The 22,597-nt window shown below is 42.3% G+C and overlaps 1 protein-coding gene across 4 annotated transcripts in view; it reads left to right on the top strand.

Moving 5' to 3' along the window:
- Nucleotides 1–22,597, top strand: part of rai14 (retinoic acid induced 14) — a 249,450-nt gene that overhangs the window by 14,524 nt on the left and 212,329 nt on the right. The gene's annotated exons all lie outside the window — the stretch shown is intronic.

Below are 22,597 nucleotides of genomic sequence, written 5' to 3'. Positions count from 1 at the left end.
CGCCTGTGCTCCCCTCTCGCTCTCTGTCTGCCCCTCTTGCTCTGTCTTTCTGTCTGCCTCTCTCTCCCTGCCTCACACTCTCTCTTTCTGTGTTTCTCGCTCTCTCTCTGTCTGCCCCTCTCTCTCGCTCTCTCTCTCTGCCTCACCCTCTCTCTCTCTGGATTTTTTTATGTCAGTGTCCAATGACAGTCACCAAAATCCGTATTCAACATTCAGAATTTCAATGTGAATATATTTGCATATCCAACCGGATGAAGTTTTCCCAATCCTGGAATGTTTTAAGTTGCAGGGTGCATTCTAGAATAGGATGCTTCTTGAATCCCCTTGCAATAGAAAAATGCAGATAGCTGACGGACTGGACAAAACATTTGCCTAACTGCATACTATTTAATATCTATTTCTAGAGTGTAATAATTGCATCAGATTTGCCTTATTCCATGAGGGATTATACTACAAATAACATAATTGAACCATTAACCTAATTACAGCTTAACTTAAAGCCACAATTTAGCTTGTTTGCACACCAGCATCTATGTTGCAACAAAGACTGATTTTAAGCTAACTTGGGCAGTGAGTATTTTCACTTACCTGTCCCAGAGAGGATTAGCCTTTACTTTCATGTGCATGTGCTGTTTTCTGTGCTTCAAATCACTTTGGGAAGTTACAGATATGTAACTTGCAAAGCTTGGATCTGTGCCAGACATGTTTTACTAAACCCTCTACCATGTGTCTGCTATATAAGTAAGCCAGATGAAAATAAAATCCACTACAAGGAAAATACTGGCATAAGTACTGGAGGCCTAAAGGGTTATCCCACTTTTTGTGAAGGTTGGGGGCGTGGATGCCAGGGGGAAATGTTGGTGGGTGGAAGGGGTGCTGGTGATGGAGAAGAAAAGAGAAACAAAGAGAAGTTGTAGTGGGTGGAGTGTGAGTTATGCTACATGCTATTACAGTACATTGCACAGTGAGTGGGAGTGTTAAGTTACATTTTCAGTGCCAATGTTGCATGAGATAGAGCTAATGTGATAAAGCAGACTGGGATATTGATTTGAGGGACATGGTTGCCCTATATGGAAAGGTAAAGCAGATTGGGTCTGTTCTCATTGGAGTTTAGAAGAAATGGGAGGTGATCTTATTGAAACAAATAAGATTCTGAAGGAGTTTGACAGGATACTTGGAGGATGTTTCCTCTTGTGGGGGAATCTAGAAGTAGGGGGCACAGTTTAAAAATAAAAGGTTTCCTATTTAAAGGTGGAGCTTAGCAGGAATTTCTTTTCTCAGAGAGTTGTTAGTCTTTGGAATTCTCTTCCACGAAGAACAGTGGAGGTCATTGAATGAGTTAAACAGAACTTTGATTGACAGTAGAGTAATGGCTGATGGGGGAACAGGCAGGAAAGTAACGTTGAGGCCATAATAAGATCAGCTATGATCTTATCGAATGGTGGAGCAAGCTCGATTGGCTGATTGGCCAGCTGCTCCTATTTCTTAAGATCCCCTGGTGATCTACACTGCTGTTTCCAAGTTTTGCTCCAGGATAAAATCAATCCTGGTTCTTAGTGGCAGGATGGAGTATAGAATTAGGGCAGTTTACATCGTGTTCAGATGCCAGTTCCTTTCTATCATTCAAAATGTTTTGCAGACTGGTCACCTGGGAAACTATATTACAATCATGTTTGGTGGAGGAGCAGTACTGTACAAATTTGTACCAATAGGTCCATTACAGTTAAATTTGCTTTTTGGGCTCTAGATATTTCTAAAATGTACAGTAGTTCTAAAATTGTATGAACTTGTAGCATTGCATGGATGAACTTTTATTGGGTACTTTTGAGTGTGTGTGTAAAACTGGTGGTATTCATTCATCTGTTGCACTTCTCTCCTTATTTTCAATTCCATTCAATGGAAATGAAAATTGGAGGGATGTATAAAAGGTAGCTGACTCAATATTGTTCGTTTTACACGATTACCCAATGTCAAAATTGCCACCATCTTAATTGTGCAGAAATGTTGACCTGCTTCAAAAATTTAAAAATTTGCAACTATTTATTGTACTGATCCCTGATGACTTGGGTGTTAACTGTAAAAAGAGTGAACTGAGTCCTGCTTTGAATTTTTTAAATTTAAATCATGTCACTCCCTTTTACCCAAGTTTATTTTTTTAATTTGTTCATAAATTTGTTGGCAAGGTTCGTATTTATTCGCCATCCCTAGCTTTCTTTCTGAAGGCAGTGACGAGTCACCTTCCTGAACTGCTGCAGTCCATGTGATGTAGGTACTCCCATTGTACTGATAGGGGTGAAGTTCCAGGATTTTGACCCAGCAACGATAAAGGAACGGCGATATATTTTCAGATTATTATCTGAATGGCTATAAATTGAGAGAGGAGCATGTGCAACGAGACCTGGGTGTCCTCGTACACCAGTCACATGTAGCACCCATGCAGGTGCAGCAGACGGTAAAGAAGGCAAATGGTGTGTTGGCCTTCACAGCCAGAGGATTTGAGAACAGGAACAGGGATGTCTTGCTGCAATTGTACAGGGCCTTGGTGAGACCACACCTGGAATATTGTGTGTAGTTTTGGTCGCCTTATCTGAGGAAGGATGTACTTGCTATAGAGGTTGTGCAGCGAAGGTTTACCCGACTGATTCCTGGGATGGCGGTACTGACATATGAGGAGAGATTGAGTGGATTAGGATTATATTCGCTGGAGTTTAGAAGAAAGAGGGAGGATCTCATGGAAACATATAAAATTCTAACAGGGTAGATGCAGGAAGGATGTTCCCGATGATGGGGGAGTCCAGAACCAGAGATCACAGTCTAAGGATATGGGGTAGACCATTTAGGACTGAAATGAGGAGAAATTTCTTCATCCAGAGAGTAGTGAGCCTGTGGAATTTGTTACAATATTTTGGTCTCAAATTCTTTATAGTATGTTTTCAAGAAAGAGTTAGATATAGCTCTTGGGGCGAAAGGGATCAAAGCGCACGGGGAGAAATCGGGAGCAGGCTATTGAGTTGGATGATCAGCCATGATCATAATGAACGGTGGAGCAGGCTCGAAGGGCCGAATGGCCTACTCCTGCACCTGGTTTCTATGGGCAGGATTTTCCCCTCGGTGATTTGGGGGCGGGGCCCGCTCACTGAGGGAGAAATTGACGCGGGATGACGTCGGAAGGAATCCCCGATGTCATCCCGGTCCCTTTAAATTTTTGGGAAGGTGAGCGGACAGTGAGATCAGCTGTCCGCCCGCCGACCTGTCAATGGCCAATTGAGGCCATTGACAGGCTCATTAAGATAATTAAAGTCCTGCCCATCCAAGCTTAAGGCTGGCGGGCAGGCCAGGAGCCCCAGCGGGATGAAGCTTCATGTCCGTTTTTTAAACATTTAATAAATTTTATGTGTTTATTATTAACTTTGTCACATGAGGGGGACATGTTAATAATTTCAATATTTATCTATTTTTAGACTTTACTTACCTGTCTTGAATCTCCCTGGGACAGGACTTTGTCTCAGGGAGCAGTGTGCTCTTTCACGCGCATGCGCGAAGGAGCACACTCTGACAGATGAGGATTCCCTCCACTCCCCCCCCCCCACACACACACACACACACACACACACACAGGAAGCGCATAGCGCTTCCTGTCAGGCAGGCCGTTGGGCGGGCTTTAATTGGCCCTCCCACTCAAAATGGCGGCGGGGCCCGTTTTGGTGGTGAGGGTCTGCTGTCCGCCCACCGCCTAACCAGTGGGGCCCGCACGCCATCTGAGGGCAAAATTCTGCCCTATGTTTCTAAACTAGGATTCTGTTTGTCTATGGGTGTGGAGGCGGGTTGAGGGGGGTGGTGCTGGTGTTCTCAAGCAATTGCTGTCTTGACCTTCTAGGGGCTTTAGGCCGTGCATTTTGGAGGTGATATTGAAGAAGTCATTGCGAGTTGTTGGAAAGCATCTTGCAGATGGTACCCACTGCAGCCATGCTGTGCTAGGGGTAGGGGGTACTTTAAGTTATTTTATCTTGCTTGATTGTTTGCTAGACATGTAATGTAATTTTAAGTGAAAGTTTGAAACCCCCTCCCACCGTCTTTTTTTTTTAAACCTGTGCGAAGCTTAGCTGCATTTTTCAACAAAATCACAAGTAGAAAGAGCTTTACAGCAGAGTTATAAATATTAGATAGGGGAAAGCAAGAATTAATAAAGGGAAGAAGTCAATGTGTGCAAATCTGTATGGTGTTGAAAGGGTGAAAGCTGAATCTAGGGCAAAAGTGGAAAAGTAAATTTTGAAGGGGAGAAAGAATTTTACAGCTCAATTAACATTTGTTACTGGATTTCAGAAAATTAAAATGGCTGTTTTGGGCTTTTTCAAAAAACATTATTATGAGAATGGAGAGGCATTTTAAATATAACAGGTGGGGAGGGATTGGAATTTTGCCTCTTCTTCTAGGAGCATTGACAACAAGGGAAAGCCTAGATTTAATTCAATCCTGGTGGTCCAGTGATGTGTCATGTGAAAATCTAGCCTAATTCTAGTTTTGCCAGAAAAGAGATTCGCACTTAACTGTGCATATGTGGATGCCAGAAATTGCTGTTAATTTTACACAGGAATAACGGTAAGCACTGCTTATCTTATTCTTATTACTACAGCAAATTCTGGACCATTGTATTTACAATACTGGAAAAGACCATTTGGCTCAAAAGGCCCATGATAGTGCTTGCTTCATGCAAGTCATGTTCACAATCATAGATAAAAAGTTAGTCTTGTGAATTACAGAACTCCAAATGTTAAGGATAACTTTATGCTTCTCATGTCTCGAGGCAATGTCTTTAATACTTTATCTGTAACCTCAGACAAGCTTTACAGTGGGAATTTCTGGATGCAGCTTTGTGCATCTTTGGGGAAATTAGTATCACTGAAGTTTTGTGAATGTATTTATTGTAATGACCTTCTTGTTAGTGACCTAACAGTGAGCCTAACAGACAGATCTTCTATCTCAATTCATTATGTATGGTTCCAGCTGCTAATCAAGAACTTATAAAGCATGACACAGAGGATCATATACAAAAGAGAAGCTTGCTGTGCACAGGTTGTATCTCAACACTTAGTTTGATGTTGCGACTTGAGAAGTTCCTTCTTAACAGATATTTTATGTGTATGTTGGGTTGAATGTAAAGCAGAAATAGTAAGAATCCATTTCCTTTGATGGTCACCCAATGCTTGTCTAAACTGTGAATATAATTTGTGTGAAACTCCAAGGAACATTTGACAAAGTGCCACACAACAGGTTTGTTAGGGAAGCTGGAACCTGTGGAATAAAAGGGGCAGCAGCAGCATGGGTGTAGAATTGGCTGCAGAGACAGGAATTGGAGAGTAATGGTGAACTGTTGTTTTTTTTTGGTTTGGAGGAAGGTATATAATGGGACTCCCCAGGGGTTGATGTTAGTACCCCTGTTTTTCCTGATCGTATTAGTGACCCAGACTTGGGTGTACAGGGCATAATTTCAAAACTTGCAGGTAGCATAAAATTTGAAAGTGTTGTGAACTGTGAGGAGGGTAATGATGATCTTCAAGAGGGTATGGACTGACTGGTGGGAATGGGTACACAAGTAGTAAATGAAATTTAATTTAGAGGAGTGAGAAGTGAGCTATTTTGGTAGGGAGAATAAGGAAAGGCAATATAAAATGTACAATTCTAAAGGGGGATGCGGGATAGAGAGGCCTTGGGTATATGTGCACAAATCATCGAAGGTGACAGGAGAGGTTGAGAAAGTGATCAATAAAATATGCAGGCTTTATAAATAGGGCCATCAAGTAAGAAGTTAAGATAAACTGTATAAATCACTGGTTAGGCCTCAACTGGACTACTGTATCCAATTCTGGGCAGCACTCTTCAGGAAAGATGAGAAAGCATTAGAAAGGGTGCAGAAAGATCCATTAGACCAGTTCCAGGGAGAAGGTACTTCATTTATGTGAATAGATTGGAGAAGCTGGGGCTGTACTCCTTAGAAAAGAGAAGACTGAGAGAAGATTTAATGGAAAACAGAAAATGCTGGAAAAACTCAGCAGGTCTAACAGCATCTGTGGAGAGAAAAAGAGTTAATGTCTTGAGTCCGTATGACTTCTTCAGAGCTCTGGAGAAGTCATTTGGACTCGAAACGTTAACTCTGTTTCTTTGGAGGGAGACAAAGAATGAACATTTCAGATGACATTCCATCAGAATTGGTGAAAGTTGTAATAAACATTAAGCAGGTGAAAGGGAGTAAGGGAAATAAACAAAAGGGAAAATCTGTGATAAGGTGGAAGACAGAGTTTAAAAGACAAAAGAGTTGTTGGTGCAGTGCCAAAAGGAATGGTAATGGTACAAGGAAAGAAGCACAAGATGGGCTTAAAGGAGGTGTGAATGGCAGAATAATGAATAGATGTTGCCTGAAAGCAAAATCTTTGTTTTTCCCTCCATAAATGTTGCCTAACTTGTTGAGTCTTGCCACCATTTTCTGTTTTTATTTCAGATTTTCAGTGTCAACAGCGTTTTGCTTTTTCAAGTTTCCTTCTTCAGTTACAAAGCAAAATCCCACCTTTTCTGTGGAGTTGGGGTTGTTTTCATGTTCTAATTGTTACAGATAGTTAAACTACTCTTGACATCTTACTGTAGTACAGCCTGTACTTTTTTGTGAAGAACACAAAGGATTTTGTATATTTTTGTTATCTCTGGAACCTTCTTTAAGTATGTCATTAAATAATGATTGAGGATTCTGCCTAAGCTGACCTATTTAAACTTGGTAGAAGTTTATAACTTTTGTGTGAAGAATAAGCAGTAACATAGACTGGTTGGTTGGGCTGAACAGCCTGTTTCTACATGGAAATATCCATGTAGTTTTACTGAAGTTTAGATATGCTTATGTGGGAAATGCTTGAAGAAAGAGAGAGAGAGACAGGCGACCGGACCCAGCAACAGAAAGATAGCAGCCAGACAAGTTTCTAATGGTCTGTTGTGAACAATGCCAGGAGAGGCTTTTTGTGCTGAATTTCCATAAGGCATGTCCTCTTTTTTAATTATTCGTGCTGAGACCTGAGTGTTGCTGGCAAGATCAGCACTTGTTGCCCATCCCTAATTGCCCTTGAGAAGGTGGTGGTGAGTCATTGCTGTCCATTTGGAATAGGTACACCCATAGTGCTGTTAAGGAGGAAGCACCTTAACGATAGTGAAGGAGCAGCGATCTAGTTCCAAGTCAGGATGGTGTGTGATTGGGAGAGGTCAAGTGTCTGCTGCCCTTTTGCTTCTAGTTGGTAGAAGTTGCAGACTTGGTGCTGGCATGTTGCTGCAATGTATCTTGTATATTGTACACACTGCTGCCACTGTGCATCAGTGGTGGAGGGAGTGAGTGGATTAAACGGTGGATGGTATGCCATGCAAGCAGGATGCTTTGCCTTAAGGTCGAGCTTCTCGAGTGTTATTGGAGCTGCATTCATCCAGGCAAGTGGGAACGTTCCATCACACCCCTCACTTGTGCCTTGTAGATGGTGGACAGGTGTTGGAGAGTGAGGAGGTGACCTGCTCTTTAGCCACAGTTTTTATATGGCTTCTCCAGTTAAATTTCTGGTTAACGGTAACCCCCAGGATGTTGGTGGAGGAGTTCAGCGATGGTAACACCATTGAAAGTCAAGGGGATATCTTAGATTCTCTGTTGTTGGTGAAGGTCATTGCCTGGCACTTGTGTGATGCAGATGCTGGTTGCCACTTATCACTCCAAGCCTGAATGTCATCTGGTTCTCGCTGCATGAAAGCACGGACTGCTTCAGTACCTGAGGAATCCTGAATGGTACTAAGCGCTGTTCAATCATTAGTGAACATCCCTACTTCAGACTTTATGTTGGAGGGAAGGTCATTGATATGGCGGGCAGAGGTAGTTGGGCCCAGAACTCGAACCTGAGGAACGCCTGCAGCAATGTCCTGAGGCTGAGCTGATTGGCCTGCCAACAAGCACAATCATCTTCCTGCAACATCAAGAGCATCTTAGGATGTGGTGCCCAGAATTGGACATTGTACTCTAGTCTCAAAAATGTATCAATTTTTCCTTAAATGGTGCTATGGGTCTTGGGCCTCTGTCTCAACCACTTCCTGTGGCAAATTATTCTATGCTTCAACAATTCTGCAAATAACCTTTCACTCTCCTGTTGCCAATTTTAAACTTGTAATCCCTCATCACTGACTCATTAATCAGAAAGGCTAGTCTTTGCTTATTCATCCCATCAAAATGCGAGATAATTTTTGAAATCTCCATTAAATCTGCTGTAAGACCTTTTGTTCTCCAGTAAAAGTACCAAAATCTCCAGCTTCTTTTTGTAACTCTGAAAGAAATTCTGATTTTTTTTTAAAAGAAAGATTTTCACAGTCAGAAAATTCAGACTGCCAAAAGAGAGTGCTTGAACTTTTTAATGTAGCAAGGCGTAGATGCAGTGCAAACATTGAGAGCCTGAGCAGCAAATAATAGAAGTAGAACGCTTTCTTGAAGTAGTGCACGAAATCCAGGGATTGTCTGTGGAATGTAGAGGGTGATATTAAGGTACAAAAGCAGAAAATGCTGGAAAAACTCTGCAGGTCTAACAGCATCAATGGAGGGAGAAACGGAGTTAAAGTTTTGAGTCCGTATTACCCGTCTTCAAAGTTGAGGTATGTAAAGGTGATAAGGTATTAGGCACAGCCTCTTACATACACAAAATCAACAGGCAGGCAAACTAATTAAAATTAAAGCCAGCTGTTTTTAAATGTTTAAACAGATTAAGTATAACAAATCATTGGGGCAGCATTCAGAAAGTACAGTTTCTACCACCTTAAGTCTCCAAGCCCAAGTCAAAATCTCAGTACACTTCAAAATGTTGGGAAAATTGTCAAAAATTAAAATTTTGTGTTGAGAACTTGCTCCCATACCTCCCTAGGAAGTAAACATTACAATGCCAGAATTAGCTAATTCCAACACCCCAAAAATTGTATTGTATATATTTAACTCCACTCTTCCTCTCCCTATATCGATGTAGCTGCAGTTTAAATCATGGCTGGTTCAAGTCGCAATCCTAGGAATGCCTTAATGCACAGGCCCACATTTAGAGAACCCACCTTTATCCTGTGTAATTTTGATTCCAAATCTCATTATAAGCTTGTATGTTTCTCTAAAGTGCTTTGGAATGTCCTGAGGTTGTGTATGGTGATATATAAATGCAAATCTTTTCTTTTAAAAAGAAAGTCGTAATGGCATTCATTATAGTTGCATAACCACAAAAACTTTCTACAAATCTGAGGAGTTATGTTCAACACTGCACCTTAACTGTCACATTTTCTGCTTCACTAAGCAGGCCTATGGTCAAGTAGTTAAACTTGTGAAATGTACTTTTTAAAAAAATTCATTCACGGGATGTGGGACTGTAGCATGCCAGCCTCTGAAATTGCAGCAAATAGTATTTATTATGGTTAAATGTAAGCTTTAGGTATGTGATGCTTATGGTATTGGGGAGTTCAGGGTTGAAAGGGTTAATGTGTGGGATTGGAGAAACAGTACTGCCCACATGATGATGTAAGGGACACATGGCCAAGGGTTGAGGAGGAGAATCCTCAAGGCTTAGACTAAGTAACACCTAGTCTTGTGTATCTGTATATAGTTATGTTCATCTAACACCATATTATGTCTCTGCAATCGTTCTTTATCCACTCACAACCAACATACAGCATGGTGGCAGCTGCAAAGGTCCCTGAAATCGCCAAAGATCAACTTTAAAAAAATTTACAAGTCTGACCTGAAAAGAGGCACCAAAACTGATGAATTTGGTAAGCCGGTTGAAAATCTCTAAAAGAGCTCCATAGAAGACTTGGAGGCAGAAAAACCAACTGTTCTGCTAACTAAGGGCTGCACCATAGCATGGGAAACCCTGATCCAGCAGCAGAGTCGAGAACCTAGCAATGGTTGAGGAAGGGTGAGCAAACTTTGAAAAAGGCTCAAAATCTTCAAATTGACAGCGCAATAAGCAGGCATTGCTAGGAAAATTCCATTTCTAGCAAGCGCGGATTTCGATACACTGTGCAGTACGGATCCAGGGTTGGCGCCATTACACATGGTGACCGCGAGGCAGCTATTGGGGAAAAACAAAATCGGCTGCTTAAAAATGATTCCTCAGTGGGACAAAAGCAGTGAACAGAGCTTTATAGTAAATCTCAGTGATTAGGTTAAAAATTCTGCAGAGTTTAGAAATGATTACCAAAAAGGGTCAGCGACCGCAGTGGGTATCAACGAAAGGTTGGTCAATGCAAGAAAACTCTATTACTGCAGCAGAAGTTTCAAAAAATCAAGGTAAACCTCTGAAAAGCTTAAAGCAGCTAAGGATTCCAAGTTCACCTTTTTGACCGATCTGGGCATATAGAAAGACCAAATCAAACACAGAATTTGGGACTATGGAGGAAGAGATTTTTAAGATTCAGAATTGCTTCCGGTTTGGACAATAAGACTGAGGCTGAACAAGTTCATACATTATTGTGCTCTATTGAAGCAATTGTGGATGATATATAGCAAGACAAGATATTAATGAAACATCAGACATTTGAAGAAGTCTGCCTTTGATAATTATTTTAATTTACAGAGTAACAAGAAAGAACCAAGTTTAACATAAGGGTCCAGAAACCCAAAGAACCAGCAGATGCCTTTATCAATGACCTGTATCGATTGGCTGAAGGTTGCGAATAGGGTGATCTTAAAACTGAGCTGATACGAGACTGCATTGTAGTGACATCCTATCTGACCTACTGCAATCCAAACTTTGGAGAAGGCAACGTAGTTGGTGAGGCAAACAGAGGTCCGTAAACAAAATAGAGCCATACTCAGAGGAGAAGACAAACTGTGGCTCGGAAAACCCCAGTGATGGTACAAATGATTAACTAGAAGAGTGTCACAGACACTCCAGGGAAGAAGTGCTGTGGCGCCTCAAAGCCCTACAAGTGGGAACAGTGGCCTACAAGCACTGCAGAATGCTTTCATTGTCAAAGGTTTGGAAACTTTGGGAAGATGCGCAGAACTAAAACCTCTAGATACATAGAGGATGAGAGAATCTTCACGCACAAGGTTATCAATGAAATTGAGGAATCTCAACTAGAAGAGGAACAACCATGTTGCCTAGATGAGATCAAAGCCCCCAGATACCCATTCTGGAACGCAAATATTTGTGTCAATGGACATATCACTAATTTCAAATTGGATATAGGAGCAAGTGTAACAGTCTTGTCTGACAAAGAACCATGGCTCCTAATGCAATGCCTGAAGCCATCTACAGCTCGGTTATATGGCCCAGGAGGGATCAGCTACAGGTCAAAGGTATGTTGCAAGCAACACTCCAATACTAGAATAAACAGATATGGGAAACATTATATGTCGTTCATAATCAGGTGTTCTCTCTCTCATCCAAAAGGTTGAGGAAATCAATCAGCAGGGGTCTGGGTTCAATTTCAAAAAGGACATTCCAAAACTGGTCCGGGGAGAATAGAGACTGAATAAAGCATAACACTGAGGGCAGACGCTGAACCTATGTGTCTTTTCACACCAAATAAGATACCGCAGATCCAACTGCAACTTGACGAGATGATCAAAATGGGATAATCTCTTATGTCACTAAGCCTACAGAGTGGTGCTCCAGAATTATTCCGGTTCCCATATCAAACAGGTCCTTTCACAGCTGGGTGAACCTAACTGAACTCAGCAAGGCTATTACGAGGGAAGTTCACCTGATGTCCTTGGTGGATGACAGCTTGACTAAGCTGTCCAAGAGTACAATGAACTTGAAATTTGATGCCAACAGTGGCTCTGGCAGGTACCATCAGCTCAAAAACCTAAATTATTGTTGACCTTTATTATGCCATTTGGCAGATTTTGCTTTAATCGTTTGCTGTTTGGCATAAGCTTGGCACCTGAAAAAAACATGACCTGCAACTTAAAGCTGTTTTGAACCGTTTGCAGGAAGAATGACAGACGCTTACCGACAAGGTTGAATTCTCCAAAATGCCCATTCGATTTTTAGGCCACATCGTGAGTAGCACAGGCATCATGGCAGATCCGCAAAAAACAAGGGCCATCAATGAATTTCCAACCCCTTCATCTATTCCAGATCTTCAACGATTTCTTGGTGTGGTAAATCTGCAAAATTCCTGCTGAAACTATTGCAAGTCACTTGAGACGCCTATCGAAGAAGGCCCAAGCATGGAGTTGGGATGCACACCAAGAGCAGGCATTCCGCTTTATTAAAGGCATACTGCTGTCACCAGATATATTAACTCACTGTGACCTGTGCCTACCGACCACAATGTACAGGGTTGGGGGCAGTCCTGTTTTGAGAGCAACCAAATGGGTGTCATAGACCAGTCTACTACGTGTCTCAGGCATTGTCTGACACACACATGAGGTAAGCAATTATAGAAGAAGAGGCGCTCGCACTCTTGTGGTCCTGAGTGAAATTTTCCGACTGTACCATTGAGCTAAAAGTAGTCATCAAGGCGCACCACAAACTGTTTGTCTCCTTAATTGTCAAAAAGGAACTTCCCTGAATGCCCCAAGAATCCGGGGATTCTGCTTGTGACTAACCCACTTCGCTTACGAGACTGGTGTCTACACCTCACCAGTTCCCCGAGGTATCCCCAATCCAACAGCGAGGCAGAAAGGGGCATCCACACTATTAAAATTCTTTTAAAGAAGAATGACGATTTTCCAGTGGCACTTTTAACATACAGGCCTACACCACTGTAATGCGGATTGGCACTGTCTGAGCTGCTGATGGGCAGAAAGCTTTGAACACAGCTTCCCGTCCTCCCCAAGAAATTAAACCCTGGGCTAGAAGTTCAGGACCGAGAGCATCCTTCAGAAAATAACAGGTTTCCAAGTATAATCTGCGGTACAGTACCAGAAACCTCCCCAGTTGAATAAAGGAGACAAAGTATGGATAAGAGAGCAAAGCAGGGAAGGAGTCATTATCCAAAGGGCTAACAATCAACGATAATCCTACTTAATACATACCCCAGAAGACATAGTAAGAAGGAACAGGAGAAATCTAATCCTCATTCCTCAAAGAGAACATCCATTCAATATTTGGAAGAGCCAGTTTGTAGGAATCAAACTGTTAATGCATCAGATACTGCAGCCCTTAGAAGACCAACTAAGTCAAAGCAAAGAGTCCAAGTGTTCTTGTCAGGTTTGGAAGATCAAATCAGGGAGAATCATGAAAACTCCAGACCGATTGAATCTATGAAGTCAGAGTCTTGGGGGAAGATGGGGTAGTATGTAAATATAAATGTAAATTATATTGGACAAAGACTTGGAGGGGGAGATGTAGTAGTAGGGTGTTCAGGATTGAAAGGGTTCTTGTGTGGGATTGGAGAATAGTGTGATGATGTAAGAGACACATAACCAAGAGCTGAGGGGGACAGTGTTAATGGCTTAGACCGAGTAACACCTAGCCTTGTATATCTGTATATAGTTACCTTCATTCAGTAAAGCAGCTATTGTTCAGACATACCTATGTCTCTGCAATCGTTCCTTAGCCAGGTGCAACCAACATACAACAATGCCCACTTGCATTGGAGAATGTCAGCAATGATTGTAGTTGATTTTGTTCCATGATTTCCACACGGTTTGTGTTGCTTTTAACAGACTAGATGTGGACAGAGACTGGTAGACTATGCTCTAAGGAAATAGTGTCTGTGATGTTTGCTGCTTAGAACAATGACATTTTGGCTAACAAGTTGTTAAACTGCTACCATAGCATCAATGCTGTGCTCTAGTTTCCTCTTATTCAGTGCTTTACAAACATATTCAACCTCTGAATGTCTATAATATTCCTGATGCATATCTAATTAGGGGAGTGGAATTCACTTTTTTTCTGTTTCAATTTATATTGCTGCCTCCCTTCTATACACTCTGACTTTTAGCTGGTGGGTTAGCCCAGTATGGAGATTTCCAAATTACGATCAATCTCACGCAGGCTATTCGGGATCTACTTCTGTCCTCCCTACCACACATGGAGTTATTCCTCCTTTGTGTTCCAATTAAGATTCAAATTCAAAGGTCAGCTGGCATGGCAATTCATCCTGTGGGTTGCCTGGATTTTCACTAATTTTCTGCAAATATGTTTTTGTGCATCCTCTAATTAGCATCTACAATAATCCTTTGAAAATTAACTGTGCATTGATTCTCTATGTAATGTGTTAATTTTTTAAGACTGTATTTAAACTAAATTCCAAAAAAATAGAATGATTACTGGCTTGGCTGTGCCTTTACAAGCCTCATTCGAAATAGACTGAGCTGCATATTTGTGGAGAAAAGGACAGATAATCCCAAATAAATCATTTATTTAGGACCATCGTATTTTTTGCTCTAGACCCTTTGGATGACCCTTTTCCTATAAAAATTCAAAGAGAACTTTCTTTATCTAACCACGCGCACTTCCACTTTCCAACTATTAAATGTGGATCAAGGCAGTACTTATGCCTTTGAGATTTCTTATGATAAAGTTGAGAGATAGACCTCACAGATGCCAGGCATTTTAAAATGTTGGTTTTGTTTAACCATTTAGCATAATTGTGTAATACGGACCCAAATGGTTTCATCAGCTTTTAGCAGAGCTCAATAAGACCTTTAAAAAGCTACTGGGAGTCCTGTGGTATAGTAGTGTAAAATTACAAAAAAAAAAGTTGTTTCCTCAATAATATCTTCAATGTGGCAGAATCCACATAAAACAAGCTGCTTTATAGTTTTCTTGTGAAATGATTACTTGAATCCTTATAACTGTTGGTTCATTGAAGTATAATGGCTGAACCCAGATCCTGTGTTGGGTATTTTCTTTGGCATATAGTCCCGCCGATTGCAGTTTCCTCTTTCGCGAGTTCCCTTATCTGCGCAAAAGTCTTTGTATACCAGTTCACTCATTGCGGGCCCAAATTCACTTATTGGTGGTTTTAAAAATAAAGCGTAGAAACCATCATTAGAGAAGAAAAGAAAAACCGCCTGAGTAAAATTTCAAAAAAGGAAAGGTGTCTATGAACTGTGTAACAATGAGTGTAATTAATAATCTGTGTTTCTTATAAGGAAGAAGCATCCAAGAAGGATACAAAGAAAGCTGTGGAGCTTCAAACGATAGGACTGCTTATAGTGTAGAATTTCCAGGGGGGGGAGGGAAGAACACTGGAGGAAATAGATGCAAATGAGGCCAGAAAATGTGACACCATCAGCATGATTTTGGTCTTCTGGCCCTGCATAGTTCAAAACAGATAATGAGTGAAATTTGGCAGTTGATTTTTCACCCTAACAATAGTTGGTGTGCTGTCTTATTAATGACCCTGAATTCAGCCTTTATTTTGATGAAATGTAGCAATAACCTATTAAAATTGCAATAACTGCAGGTTGTGTCTTACTAACCAAACCATCCACCTTATACAATTAAGGTTGAAATCGATCCATGTGTTTGAGCTATAAGTAATATAAAAAGGCATAAAAATTAAATGCTTTGTATTTATTATTTTGTAGTAGCAATAACTTGCAGAGAGCTAATGTTTGAACCATGTTTGCCTGAAATAGCATATATGTAAGCTGGTGGTATGCAATCAGTGGCACAGTGTTCATTGCCTGTGTAGCTTGTTTACTTTTCCAATTTGATCAGTTAACATGTGACTACATTACATGTCCTTTCCTTCAAAACATTGCTGATGTGACCTAGACCTTTTCAGTATTAAATATAGTAAATGCCAGTGTTGATCCTTATAAATGACTTGGCACGTATGAGATAAATACCACAGTATTACTGTTCACTTAAGCACTACGTGCCAATTTATTGAAAATCTCTTGGGAGTTTGAAACCTATACTTGGCAGTTTTGTATACTACACTATACTTGTATACTTCAAAGATTTGGCACAAAAATTCAGGAAAATGTTCTCATTTGCATGAATATATACTTTGCAGTAATACTGATTTGCCAACGTCTTCGTTTTGCGTTAACTATTACATATCTGCTTCCCATTGTAATTCAAAGAGACTGGTTTAATAACTTTATACATGCAACATTTTATATATCTCATGAGTTATACTTGAGGGCTAGGTTTGTTTTTAGTTATTGGCATTTGGCATAGAGAAAACTATTGCACACAATAATTGCTGAGCAAATGAAGGCTGAAGTAAATATGTTGGAGATGAAGATTCAATAAATCAGATGCTATGGTGATGAGTGGCTCCACATTTGGATTTTAAAAACCTGTCAGTTGTAACATAAAAGGAAGCTTAAGCAACATAAGAATTCCATAGTTATGAGATCTAAGGAGATTAAAACAGAAAATGCTGGAAATTTTCAGCAGGCCAGGCAGTATCAATAGAGTGAAACAGAATTGATGTTTCAGGTTGATGGCCTGACCTGATTTTTACTGGCATTTTCTGTTTTAGTTTCAGATTTCCAGCATTTGTAGCATTTTTTTTGTTTTTGAATAAATTCTTAACTTTGCAATATAGAAAAAAAATCAAAACAATCTAGTGCAAATTTTCTAGATGTTAGTTGTAGTGAAATTCCTATGATTTTAGCAGCCCTAGAGCAGAAATCAAAATTTATCCGCAGCAGTGTTGAGTGTTGCTGCTACTCATTTGCTAGGCTTGTTAATTGAATTTGTTGCAATCTCATAGTTTGCCATTGCAAGTGGTGAAACTGCCAGTTCTGCCTCATATCTCCTTCCATTTCGACTGGAGTTGGGAATGGAAAATTTACAGCCATTTACGTCTTGCCCAGTATTTTACTTGCAGCCTTCCAGTTGTGTTTTTTTTCAGCAGCTTTTAACAGCTTGGAACATTTCAGTGTTCCTCTCTCAATAGCTGTGGCTTCTCTTCCAGTTTTTCAAAACTCCATCTCGGTTCCACTACTCTATGCTACGAGCTCAAATACTACAGTCTTTCTAGTGTCGTCTCTAAATAGAACTGAATGTCAGTGGGCTGCCTGCCTGCAGGGTGTCCATTGTGGCAGAGGTCACATGACTATGACAAGCCAGGTAGAACTTGCACTAATGATTGCATTTCAAAACCCAAACACCTATTGGTAGGGTGTAAGAAGTATGGAATGCTCGAGAGACTGGAATTTGAAGAACAGAGTTTTCAGAGGTTTTTAGGGCTGCAGAAACTTGCAGAGATGGGATGGGATGAGGCCTTGGAGGAATCTGAAAAACAAAGAGGAGAATTTTAAAATTGAAGTCTTGGTGGACAGGAAACCAAACTTAGGTTAGAAAGCTCAAATGTGATGGGTGAACAGGACTTGATGAGAGTTAGGATATGAGAAGCAGAGTTTTGAACGAGTTCAAGTTTATGGAGGGTGGAAGTTGGGGGTGCTAGAGAGGAGAGCATTGGAATGATTGAGCCTGGAGGTAGAAAAAGCATGGATAAGGTTTTCACTAAAATGGACTGAGGCAGTGGTAGAGACGGGCAATGTTATGGACCTAGAACTAGCACGGTTTACACAATGAAAAGTAATAATTGTAGATAATATCTCTACCCCATTTGCACGCAAACCAATTATGTAGCTTAAAAGAAAACTGCATTTTGGGCAAAAAATGAGTTACATGAGTAACTACAATATATCCAATTCTACTATATCTTTTATGGTCATCTGTCAGACTCTACACGTGAATGGATGTCGGTCTGTAAAACTGCCATGACCTCAATTTTTGTACGAGTATTCTCCAGTTGTGCTCAAGCAGACCATTTCTCAACATTGTGACCAGAAGTTTGGGTGCGGCAGGAAGGAAACTAATTCTTCTGGTGCTCAGTTGCAATTTTATTTTAATTTAACTTTGTTGAGATTTGCTCTTGATTTTCTTGTTCTTTGACTCCACTGTTAAGACAATTATATGTCACATAAATAATTGTAAATCTTCTTGTCTTCAGTGCCTCATATGCATGAATGATAGTTAAGTATGGTTAAGTGATGATATTCAGACTCATATTTGTTAACAATGGGTGAAGTCGTCCCAGATTTGCACTGCAGGTGGGAAAAAGGACCTTTTACCCACCGGTCGCAATGGCAGCTTTTCTCATAATATCGTCTCATTCCTGCTGCAACCTGCCTCATTAATAATGCATTCCCAGGAAGCACTCCAGGCCACTGGCAAGGCAGCCTTTGATTCACCCACTCCATCATCACCTCAGGTGCTATATTTAAAAGGCAATCCTGCACAGAGCTAACTCTCTCTAAGACATCGGAAGCTGCTGGAAAGTCATGGCTGCCAAAGTGAGGAAATGTGCTGCCTGCAATTTAGCAACGCCTCCCTTGAGTGCCTACTGGACTCTGGAGGCTTACCGTGAAGTCCTCTACCTCTGGCCTGGTGAAAGACCAGCAAGCAAGGTCACCAATCCAGCATGGGAGGTGGTGGCAGCAGTAGTTAGCGCAGCGCCCTGCAAAAGAGGACAGCTACCAGTGCCGAAAGAGTATGAATGATTTTTGTTCCGCCAGGGTAAGTCATTCTTTTTGTCACTCTCAACTCACACACTCACAAGCCCATCACACATCCACAGGGATCTCACTCACTGCCAGCTCAGGGGACATCACCATTCGCTCTCTCTCACACACCTTCATCTGCCCTGTGGATTGTGTTCTCATCCCACCCATGGCACCACACAAACACACACACACACACACACACACGTACGCCAGGCATCCTTTTCATCTGGCCTGGCAGGGTCTTGCTTACACTCTATCTGTATTCAAGCAGGACAAACTGGCACACAACAAAAGAGGAAGATGTTGCAGACTAGTGGAGGAATGCCTGACTTCAAGATTCTCACAGACTTTGTAAACAGAGCCATTCAGCTGGCTGGCGACAATCTGGAGTGTTCCTGCGCTGACGGTGAGGCTGCCATAGGATCAGGAGAAGTTAAAGATTCCCTGCTGTGTCTCCATGATATGACCCTGTTCACAGAGGGCAAGCGATCTGCCATCAGCCAGACAGGAGTCATAAACCATGTGAGGATCCATGGAGTCTCCTCACTGCATGTCATCATCATCCTTCATGAATCTAGCGGCTATGAGGGCCTCCCAAATGTGCCTGCTTCGCCTGGACAATGCTATGGCATCATCGCCATCATCCTAGCATTCAAGGACCTCCTCACGCTATTTCCATCAGAGGAGATATGCAGTCCCCCCCCCTCCGTTGCAGCGCCAAGTTGCATAGGGCACAGCAGGCGATGATGATGTGTGACATCCTCTGTGGACTATATTGCAGGGCTGCATCAGACTGGAACCTCATTTTCAACATTCCGATGGTTTGCTCCACCAAAGTGCGAGTTGCAGAATGAGTCTCATTGTACCTTCTCTCTGCCGCAGTCTGAGGCCATCGCACGGGCGTCATCAGCCACGTCCTCTGCGAGTAGCCCTTGTCCCGAGGAGCCAACCCTGCAGCCTTTGTGAACTGTGGAAGACATCAGGGATCTTACACCTCCTGAGAATGTAGAAGTCATCAAGATTTCTTGGGAATTGTGCGCAGACCTGTAGGATGGGTTTGTGGTGAACATTCAGCAAGTGGAAGCCTTTGCGGCTGACGTAGTTGACTGCATGTTGCCAAGGAGATCTGAGTGCCACGTGAGTGCAGTCGATAAAACTCCGCACCTGTGGGAAACTGGAGATCTGGGCAGATCCCAGCACACTTGCTTCCTGGCTTTCCTGATCCCAGGCAAAATACACAAAATTCTGTGCCTTTGCAAAAATAGCGACCGTATCCTTCTTGATGCACTTGTGTGTGGAGGCTTGCGAGATCCTGCAGAGGTCACCTGTGGAGCCCTGGAAGGAGCCACTCACACAAAGAGTGAGTCCTGCAGTCGCTTTCACAGCCACTGGCAGTGGAGGCCCTCCAATTCCTTGTGGTGCCAAATCTTATAGGGGATGACATATGCGACTGACCGGTTCCCTAGACATGTGTAGTCTTTGGTGACACTGGTTCTTGGCCATCTGCAGGAATGATGCATATACCCTGTGTCTGGCTTGGCGCCAACTTGCGATGGCTTGCTGTGGCTCTTCAGTGGCGTGTGCAGGAGACCCAGCTGCCCCTTATTGAGGGTGCTGCTCCTCTCTTTGCCCAGCTAGATGCCTCTGCTCTCTTCTCCTTCGTGTCTGTCCCCTGTAAGCCTTGAGGCATACAGCTAGGTCAGCAGGCTTCATTTTCCAAATGTTGTACTCCTGCATGATGAAAGAGAGAGACGCGTGAGTTAGCATTCATCTCCCAGGGACCCCTCACGATTCCGTGTGCAGCTCCAGCTCTGTCGCAAGGCCCTTTAACGCAAGCTGGAGAGAGTGCAGGCCACCACATGGATGGCCAGGGTTTAGTGCGCTCTATGGCTGCCTGAGACCACCCACCTCCGCCCCACTCCACCTGACCCATTGGCGGCAGCTTCGGCCACTGGACTGCATGCTGTGCTCTCAGCTCAGGCGCAGGCATTCTCCTAACCTGCACTGCGAGGTTGCACCATGGGGGAGATGAGCTTGTGGTTTTAATGAAGACATTGCAAGGGGCTGTGATGCCTCCACCAGTGACTGCTCCATGGCCAGCTTTAGCAAGGAGATTGTACAACTTGCCCAGTCACCCAATTGTTTTGCAGCCCCCTAAAATGCTTATTAATTTGCAGTCTGTGCTCGAGGGCTGCAAAGTTCAGGAGCTTTTGGTGGCACTTTCATTCCTCTGTGTTGCTTGAGTGGGCAGATAAGCTGGAGGCCCGACTCCAAGCGTGTCAATGTAGTAGCGCCTGAACTTTCTCAGCTGCAGAAGAATGCTCACTTTAATGTGTGACTGCTTCCCCCCCCTCCATGCCAGGCATGTACTTGCGCACCACCAGCAGACCGTGCTGCCTTGCCCCACCCCACCTCGCCCCAACCATAGGGCAGCCCTCGCCCCGGCACTGCACTGTCAGCCAGCTGGGAAAAAGTGACTTGCCTGTGCCCTTGCCTGAATGCCTTGAGGTCAAATGGGTGACCCTAGGGAGCACTGCGCAATGTTAGTGCACACTCTTCTTAGAGTTCCCCTCACCAGGTGCATGCCTTTTAAATGCTGTTGTGAATCAAGTCGTTTTGAATTCATGCCTACTTCGTGGGAGGTACATTTGATGTGGGTTATGATTCTGGCGGGCAGGCAAGATGCTAAGATGCAAATGCATTGAAATTAGATTCCTGATGGACAGTGCAACAGGCAGTTCACCATTGATGGGCGAAGCGGATGATCGCAGACTGGGTTCACTACGGTGTAAAACTGATTTTTGGCCTTCTTGCCATATTGGCTGTTCATGGCCGACGCCTGTGGATGTGGAAAATTCCAGCCAATGTTGAAAACCAAAATTGTAGCTATACAGTATTAGAGAGAGCTTTGCAACATGTTTGAGGAATTTTGATGTTATGCTCCAGCAATAGAAAATAAGAACCTAACAGATACTTTACGAAAAGTGTAGTCATATTTGGGCCTGCACTATGTAATCCCATCACAGAAGTTAGTGTCTAGGCACGGAGGAATAACTATGGCTGATGGGTAATGAGTAATTTTCTATTCCAGTTGGAAGCATGTGATTGACTTTGAGAACAGGTGGAGATACCAGTTTCTATTTAAAGTGGTGAGAGGTGTAAATTGTTGAAATCCACTGCATCCAACAGACTGCTTTGCAAATCTCTTGCATGGAATCAGTTGCTATTCTAATTGTTAGGGTGAAGAACTTTTAGATTTGGAACAATAATATTGTTCTAGATTTGTTTGTATGCAGTTGAGGTGAGTTTGAATCCTTGTATGGAATGCAATATTCCCTATTGCTGCTAATACTCAGGATGTCTTTGAATTGGGCATGAGTTGGGATTATGGATGAGTGCATGAAAATGGCCTGGGAAGAACATCAAAACTACTTTGGGGCAGGCCTTTTGAGCAATATATACTTAAACCATCCAGCAGGATCCCACAACTCTCTGACATTTATTTGTTAGAAGCTTCAGAAAGTAGTGACAATATGAAATTACTTCTAAAATTTGACCACAGTGATTGTTTATGCCTGAATTATTTCTGCATAGAGCCCTGAATTACCTGTTTTTAAGCACACATTTGGTATGTGGGTGTCGCTGGTAAGTCTGCCATTTATTGTCCAACCCTAGATGCCCTTGAGAAGGTCATGGTGAGCTGCCTTCTCAAACAACTGAAGTCCTGGACTTCCCTTACTCCCACAATACTATTAGGTAGGGAGTCCAGGCTTTTGACACTGACAATAAAGGAACAGTGAAACGTGTCAGTCACTAGTTTGGCACAGTCCCCAGATGATTGTGAAGAAGCCTTTGCAGGGTGGACTGGACTCTCTCTCTCATTATTCTAGTTTTCTTTTCTAGTGGTTAAATGTAAATAAGTGACTTGTCTAGGCTACTTCAGAGGGTAGTCAACCATGCTGGTGAAGTCACATATAGACCAAACTGGGTAATAACAGCAGGTTTCCTTCCGTAAAGGTCATGAGTGCACCAGTTGGGATTTGTGACTGTTCAACAGTTTCATGGTCATTTTTACCAGTTTCCAACATTTTAACTTCCAGATCTTTAAAATTGAATCCA

Source organism: Carcharodon carcharias, chromosome 1 (assembly GCF_017639515.1).
Source record: "Carcharodon carcharias isolate sCarCar2 chromosome 1, sCarCar2.pri, whole genome shotgun sequence".
NCBI classification, from domain to species: domain Eukaryota; kingdom Metazoa; phylum Chordata; class Chondrichthyes; order Lamniformes; family Lamnidae; genus Carcharodon; species Carcharodon carcharias.
Note: the sequence above shows the minus strand (reverse complement) of the source record. Positions and strands in the feature narration are given on the sequence as shown.